This window comes from Globicephala melas, chromosome 17 (assembly GCF_963455315.2).
Source record: "Globicephala melas chromosome 17, mGloMel1.2, whole genome shotgun sequence".
NCBI lineage: Eukaryota > Metazoa > Chordata > Mammalia > Artiodactyla > Delphinidae > Globicephala > Globicephala melas.
Window position 1 is genome coordinate 26,444,704 of NC_083330.1, and position 8,759 is coordinate 26,453,462.

Sequence of the window (8,759 nt, forward strand, 5' to 3'; positions counted from 1 at the left end):
AGAGGTCCAAAAATATTCAATGGAAGATTTAAGAAATAGACAATTTGTAAGTTTTACATTGTGTGCCACTCTGTGTAGTTTGATGAAATCTATCACATTCCTGCTCCATCCCACCCAGGACCTGAATCATCCCTTTATCCAGAGTATCCCACCCATTAGTCACTTAATCGCTCTCTAGGTTAGGTTATTAGATCAACTTTCCTGGTATCACAGTGTTTATGTACATGTAACCTTTATTTTACTTAATAATGGCCTACAAGTGCAAGAGTAGAGAAGCTGGCAACTCAGATATGCCAAAGAGAAGCTGTAAAGTGCTTCCTTTAAGTGAAAACGTGAAAGCTCTACTTAAGGAAAGAAAAAATTGTATGCTAAGGTTGCTAAGATCTATGGTAAGAACAAATCTTCTATCCCTGAAGTTATAAAGAAAAAAAGAAACGTGCTAGTTTTGCTGTCATATCTCAAACTGTTAAAGTTATGGCCAAGTGGTAAGTGCTTAGTGAAGAAGGAAAAGGCATTAATTTTGTACAATAAGATATTTTGAGGGAGAGGTCACATTCACATAACTTTCATTACAGTATATTGTAATTGTTCTATTTTATTATTAGTTTGTATTGTTAATCTCTCACTGTGCCTAATTTATAAATTAAACTTTAGTCAGAGGTATGTATGTATAGGAAAACACACAGTAAGTATTCAGTGATACCTGTGGTTTCAGGCATCTACTGGGGGTCTTGGAAGGTGTCCCCCATGAATAAAGGGGGACTACTGTACTTGTCAATTTGCAAACGTTTTATAGAACAGGTAGATAAGGCTATTATTATTTAATTATATAGTCACAGTTCATGTAGGTTTAGGACATAACAACATAATTGTCCAATCTGGTTAAATATGTTAGTCTGCTACATATCTGCATTTGGAAATAAACTTTTATATATGCTAATAAAATTAACTTCTTCCCACAGAAAGAATGGATGTCCTAAAGCTTAAATAGACACATCTTCCTTCTTGTCACATGAGAAGAGATGCTTCAGAGACAGTAATTTCATCATGTCAAGTGTATTGCTGTACAAAAACGTTATAGGTCCAAACATTCTCTTCCTTAGATTGAAAGGCTTTAATAGAAAAAAATTGTGACAATTACAGTAGAGTTAAGCTTTTAATCCTTATGTTATTCTAATACTCAGTGTTAAAGTGATAGAAAATGACACTTTAACTCTCCTCCACAGCCATGAATGATAGTGTAATACAACCCTTATCCATTACTCTGTCACTGTAATTAATGAGGTCATCCCAATATCAATACATGTAGTTGAATAGCACATGATAAAGAATCAGAATATTGTAGTGAATTCTAGCAGAATCATATTTTAAAAGTGTAATTGTTTCAGTTGTATTTCAGAATTATGTGGATTTTTATCTAAATGATGGACAATAAAATGTCTGCTTGCATTTAAATATGTTATAAGTTGAGTATTGAGTAATTTCTACAAGCTTATTATTACTGCAAGTTGGATCATCTTTAAGTTTAGAGGTCTTGTACAATCATATAGGAGAGTACAAAATGTTAATTAGATTGACTGAAGAAGGCTTCAGCAGTGAAAATATCTACTCTCTGAGTAATTACAATCACCAAATTTAGCGAAAGAACATGTGTTTTTTTATAGCCCGAAATTCTTTCATGTGTAAATGTGGAATCTTCTAGTCTTTCTGTTTCATGACAAGGTGAAAAATACCAACTATTTAAAAATAACAAAATCCCGTCCTAGCCCCAAAGAAATCTCCCAACTTATTATTTGATAATCTTACAATAAAAAATATTGCATGTGCCTAAAATTTCTAGCTTTCACTTTTACCCTTCATTAAAAGTCAAGATTCTTTCCACAAAAGATGGGTTCATAAGTTTGGAAAAAAGAAATAATGACACTTCTTTACAGAAATGAAGTTTGAAAGAGTCCCAAAATAAATTAGAATTTATTCAAAAATCTTTTGATTAAAAATTGTGGCACATATATACAATGGAATATTACTCAGCCATAAAAAGAAACGAAATTGAGCTACTTGTAATGAGGTGGATAGACCTAGAGTCTGTCATACAGAGTGAAGTAAGTCAGAAAGAAAAAGACAAATACCGTATGCTAACACATATATATGGAATTTAAGAAAAAAATGTCATGAAGAACCTAGGGGTAAAGCAGGAATAAAGACGCAGACCTCTTAGAGAACGGACTTGAGGTTATGGGGAGGGGGAAGGGTGAGCTGTGACAGGGCGAGAGAGAGTCATGGGCATATACACACTAACAAACGCAGTAAGGTAGATAGCTAGTGGGAAGCAGCCGCATGGCACAGGGATATTGTCTCGGTGCTTTGTGACAGCCTGGAGGGGTGGGATGGGGAGGGTGGGAGGGAGGGAGACGCAACAGGGAAGACATATGGGAACATAGGTTTGTGTATGACTGATTCACTTTGTTATAAGGCAGAAACTAACACACCATTGTAAAGCAATTATACCCCAATAAAGATGTTAAAAAAAAAAAAAATTCAAACTTTCAAATTAAACATTAAAGTTCCAAGTTTCTCCTACTTAATCTCAGCCAAAAATGTTATGATAGAAAGTACTGTAAAGTTTTCTGTACACCAACTTCTATTTAGTTTAAACCTAGACCGATAATGGAGGGCAAAATATTCTAAATTTTGGGAACCCAAATATGAGCTAAATTTGGGAAGACAGTTTGAAAGAAATGCTAGGAGCAGCTTGCAATTTTCTTTATATAACCTTCAAAATCAAGATGTTATTCACTTTATTCTGTCTTTAAAAAAAGAAAATATTTGAGGTTGAAAGTTAACCTAGCAATAAAAATAATAAATAATGTTTTATTTTCTGTCACTATCAACAAATCTATATTAAGTAAATGTTATGCAAGTGACATGAACAATTTCAAATGAGTTTCTGTGTTGAAAATAATTAGTATATATTAGTTTTTCCAAGTATATTTTAAAACAATTGAAATATTATTTAACCAAAAAGCAGTAATTGACCATAATTTTATCTGGGAAAATGATAAAACAAAATATAACTGAACTTTGTTTAAATATGAGAGAAAATTATACCTATAGAATTCTTATTTTATTTTATTTTTAAAATTTTTTTAACATCTTTATTGGAGTATAATTGCTTTACAATGGTGTATTACTTTCTGCTTTATAACAAAGTAAATAAGCCTTCTAAGTTATAAGATAATCATGTATTTTTAAAAATCATCCCTGTCAAATAAATGTAAATTATTTTATACTTACCTTGACTTATTTTTTCTATAAGATTTGCACATGTGAAATACAAAAGAGAAAATAAAATGTGGAATTAAATTTTAATGTTCATTAAGTCACATTAGAGGGTCCATTTTCTTTTTAACTGAACTGAGCAACTTTATATCTTATTCACATTTGATTACCATATTTCCTTACTTGCTAGGTAAACATGAGACCTTTTCATCCTGGATCATCCAAATTCCACATCCCTCCCCAAACACAAAACTGTGCCAAAATAAACTGGTTCTTCAGCTGTATTAGAATCACTGATAATTTAGAAAATGAAATGATTGCTTCTTGTCAAAAAAATAAATATATGCAAAACTGTGTGTATTTTATTAGAAAATTTACAAAGTTAATAACCCTCATCCTAGAAAATTGATATGAACTGTTATAGTCTGTAATCTGAATGGCTGTCACTACATAGGAGCTACAAAAAAAAAAAAAGAAAGAAAGAAAGTTAAAATCCAAGGAGATAGGGCTTTTGTAATCAATATGTGGAAAGAGTCAGACACAAAATTTTTGTTTGACCATGATAATGTGTTCTAAATGCTTCTGCTGACTTTCAGATAGAAAACAATACAATCTTTGGCCAAACACATCAATCCTCTGATTCCAGATGAACTCATACAGCCAATCTGATGTCAAACAATTTTTATCTCTAAAGTTGAAAAAAAAAGTATCTAAAAACATTCTTTATAATTTTTAAATTTAATTTATTTAAGCAGCAACTAAATATACATACATACAAGTATTTAAAAGCTACCAAGTACACTATTTAATGATTGATTATAACTACTCTTTTTATTCTAGTAAAATATCTTACTTTTGTTAACCAAAGCATTTGACTTACTATTTTACCTGAAGTTTCACTTGTGTAGCTGACTTATTTTTTTGACATTAGGAATTTATCTTCAATATGGATTTCTGTGATTTCATAAGTCAGAAGCTTGGGATCAAAAACTTTCAAGAAACTCACCATGATGAATATTAAAAATATATAGGATATTAGAACTTTTCAACAGTATCTGGAAGACTTGATACAGGATGAAATGGGTAAATAAAAGTTTGCAACTGATTATTGATAGAATGTTTTATGTTATTCTTTACCAAGTATATTTTCTTTTATTTTTACTATTTATTAGTTATTTATATTAGGTGCATATGGTCAAAATTCTTAACTAATAAGATATATGTATCTTGTTACAAAAGAAAATTCATCTCTTTTGAATATTTTTTTATGCTTCCAACAAATTATTCACAATAAATGTTTGCTAGTTAAATTTATTTTAGATTTAGAGCTTTGCATGCTCTTCACCTATTCTACTTTAGCAATTCCTTCAAAAACAAGAGCATTCTATTTGTCAGTCACCAGATCCTATTATCAAAGATAAGTAATAACTTGAAGCAAATTCAATCCAAAACAAGACAAATTGTGTGGTTATATTTGTTGCTTAAATTACAAAATATCATAAGTTAAAGATGTTTTGATCATCTTATCTATAAACTATATCTAATAAGAACTTGTTGGGTAGTTGTTTTCAAAATCGAGAGAGACACATTACAGTTTGTGTTTTCATGTAAATTAGTAATATATCATCAAAGAACAATTTCTGTTCTTTGCTTGGGAAGTAAAATGCATAGGAAATATGCTGTTTTCAAAGAACTTTAGTTGTACCCCACAACTAAACATCTCTAAGCAACTGCTAAAATTTATTGTGCATATTATTATAAACAAAGTTTTATTCATTCTTTGAATTTTTTTTCAATTAATCTTAAGTTTGATTCAAGATCATGGATTTAGTGAACTTTCTAAATACCTGCTCTGTGTGTTTATCATTGTTTTTCTTAGCTATGAAGAATATCTTCATTATAAATAGATTTATTCATTTGTTCCCTTTTTTCATTTCTGGTTAAAAGTAACTTCTTATATTTCCCAAATCATAAGGTATCAAATTGTGGTTAGAAGAGCCAATATTTTACTAGTCACTGTTAAAGGTACCACTCTGTGTTTCTAATAACAATGTGCCAATGATGTGATTTCATTTCAGCACAAGTACAGATGTACACCAATACCATTTCCTTCAACATTTCCTATTGTAAGAGTAAATTATGCAATATGTGTCATCAAGTATAAACATCTACAAAATGCCTCTGATGTCACTGAAAGTGAAATATTTTATTCTTACCGCTTCAAGTGACATTTCACATATGCAGCACAAATTGACTGCAAAATATAACTGATATTAAGGGATACTAGATAGTAAAAGTAATTTAATTTTAAGAGAAGTCATATACGTTCTTTGAGCAGAGCATACAGAACATTGAGCTTGATTCTATGACTATTGTTAATTATTTAAAAGGGAAGGTAGAGTATAACTTGCTTATATTAAAAATGGATTCACCAAAATTCAAGATATAATGAAATAATTTAAACATTTAAATCATTTAAACATTTGAAACTCACATCTGACTAACACATAATCATCAAACAATAATCAATAGGGTAAAATTTTCAAATATCCTAAATGATTTTAATAGTGAACTTGAATGGAGAAAAAATCCCTATTATACATGGCTGCTCCTATTCCACCATGTTTTCTCTTGTTTTCCTAGTTATCCCAAGTCCTCTGAATGTACTGTTTTTATAAGCTAAAAATTGATTTACACATACACAAACACATAGACTCAGGTGAGAAAAAATGGGAATCATACCTTTTAATTGAATTATTTTCATTATCCATGCCTTGTCTATACTCTTTTCTGAGCTGTCACTTTCAACCCTCACTCTTACCAAAGAATTACTGGATTCAACCAATAAAGAAGGCTTTATCAGTGTGAAATATTGCACAGCCACTGAAAAGTGCTGAGCAGGTAAAAATAAATCAAAAGGAAGTGAAGTGGCTCTACCAATGCTGAGACCATGAGTCAATCAATAGTGAAAAGAATTCAATGAGGTAAAAACAAAATCCTTTTAAAAAATATCCTTAGCTGCTCTGGTTTCCTTCTCTGTTTTATTCCACACTGACAAGAAGCATCAAGTTTCTCCAGATCCTTAAACCAGATATATTCTCTTTGTACCTCTGTCGTTAAACTGATGAATTAATCTTGTGCCTGTGCCATGAAAATTTACTCTGCACACCAGCAGAATAAGATTGAATGGAAGGAGGCCCCAAATTACTTTTAATGGAAATATATAAAACTTAAAAATAAATAATATTATATTGTCATATGTCATAAATATGAACTAGCAGATACCATCATGATAAAAACAGGATAGTAAAACTTAAAATGTAAATGATGTCAGAAAAAAATTAGATTGATCAATAATAAAACTAGAAACTGTCAAAATAATATGTAAAAGTAATAAAACAGTATATTATATATAGTTTTTGTGTTAATGTTCCAATTTATTCATAAAACCTCAATAGAGAAAATATATATGAAAATACATTTTTGTACTTTGTATTCTATTTTAATACATTAAAAAATACATAAGGCTATACATAAGAAAACAAACATTTGAGGAAAAAAAGTTCATGAAAAAGTGAAATAATAATTTTATTCTAAAGTTCCTGGTGCCTAAAGAAATGGTAAAAAATATGAGTATTTTTTTTTAAATCACTGGTTTTAAAAGATTAAAATTATTGTCTTGCTTGATGAGAGTAATCTCCCCAATCCCATCTCTGTAGCATTTTTTTAAAAGAAGCACCTATGTGATGTGGGAGATAGTATCCTTCAAAATGTCATTGCAATAAATAAAATTGTAAAATTTAAGTTTTTTTATGAATTCTGATGTATGTATGGCTCAAAAAAGCAATCTAAGGGTAAAAAGACAAAACTACAAACCAGTAGAGGCAAATCCATGAAGGTCAAAAGCATTATAACCTAAAAATTGAACTTATCTGAAGATCTGGCTCAATCCAGTCTCTAGCTCTCTCTCTTTCTCTCACTCTATGTGTACATATATGTGTGTGTATATTCATTTATATAAACACTCATTTATATATATTCATTTATATTATGTGTATATCAACATATATATTTTGGAATACATACATTGAAGCAGAAACTGTACACTTCTCATGCAAACAATAGTCTCTTTGCCAAGTGACTGATAAATTTTGCACAAATCAGATGGGTGTGGATTGATGCTTAGAATTAGTGGTATGAAATAAAGGGATATACAGAGTGAGTTAAATACCTCTCCTACCTACTCTCATGGCTTTCAGTCCTTCCTATGTCATATAGTATCCTTATTGTGTATTTTACTTCACACACGTAGTGAAATCAAGAACTTTAATTTCAACTATCAGAAATCAGAACATTGGTTAGCTCATAGTAGATGCTCATAAAATATTTGTGGATCACTTTATGAGGGTGCTTTATGTGGGTGCTTTATGAGTGTAATACCAGACAAAAACTGTTGAAAAATGTAAAAACTCATGGACAAAACACACATTAGGTATGAAATAAGCAAAACAACACACTTTTCCCTTTCTTTCCCAAATTAATTATATGATGGGATTCTCAAAATATTTTAAAGTAGTTATGAAGTATTAGGAAATGCTATGTTTAAATTTTAGAAATTAAACACAAGTCCGCTTTGCATCTATAAGATGTTTTTAAATAATTGAAAATCTTTGAGAAGCAGATGTCAGGCATAAAAAGAAACTTACAGTCAAGAACCATTGTAAATGGTGACTTTGGTAAACATAGGCTCAGAATTAGGTCTATATGGGGTCTTTGTATTATTGTCACAGAAAAGAATTAAAAAATGAACTTCTACAACTTCTTTACTTGGGACTTGCTTTATAATATATTTTTGTGTTATTATAAGACTATGTTGCCTTAATGGCTTAATTGTGAATACTATCATTCATCATTTACAGTTCCTGAGTTGCAGCATGAGAGAAATCAATGTGCATGAAAGAAGAGAATCATAAAAAATGCAGTGATCACAGGCAATAAACTATAAGGTGATAGATTACCTTGGCCCTACCTAGTCTTATCATAGAACCATAAATAAGCATGCTAGTGAATAGTCTTTGTCTCTACATTTTTATCCAAGTAAAATGAAGTGAGAAGTTGACACCGTATTTTAAACAGATTCTGGTTTATCTTTGTATGTTTGCATGAGCGAGGTTAACTACCTACCTTTCACATCATTGCTCAATTCTATTTACATTGGCCACTTTGAACTTGTTAGTTCATTTGCAATACCCTTGAATATGTTTGTGTATATAGAGTCTTAGGACCTGAATAAAAATCAATAGGCCACTTGAGAAATTAAAGTAGGCCGTGAGTATGTAAGAATTTAATGTGAATAGAAAAATTAGTTTGGCTATAGATTTTCCCTGACAAGGAGTCTCTGTGAGAACAGAAATAGTAATTGGTTTTGTTCACCATATATTCCCAGTGCCAACCATTGAGTGTGGCACTTAAAAAACTCA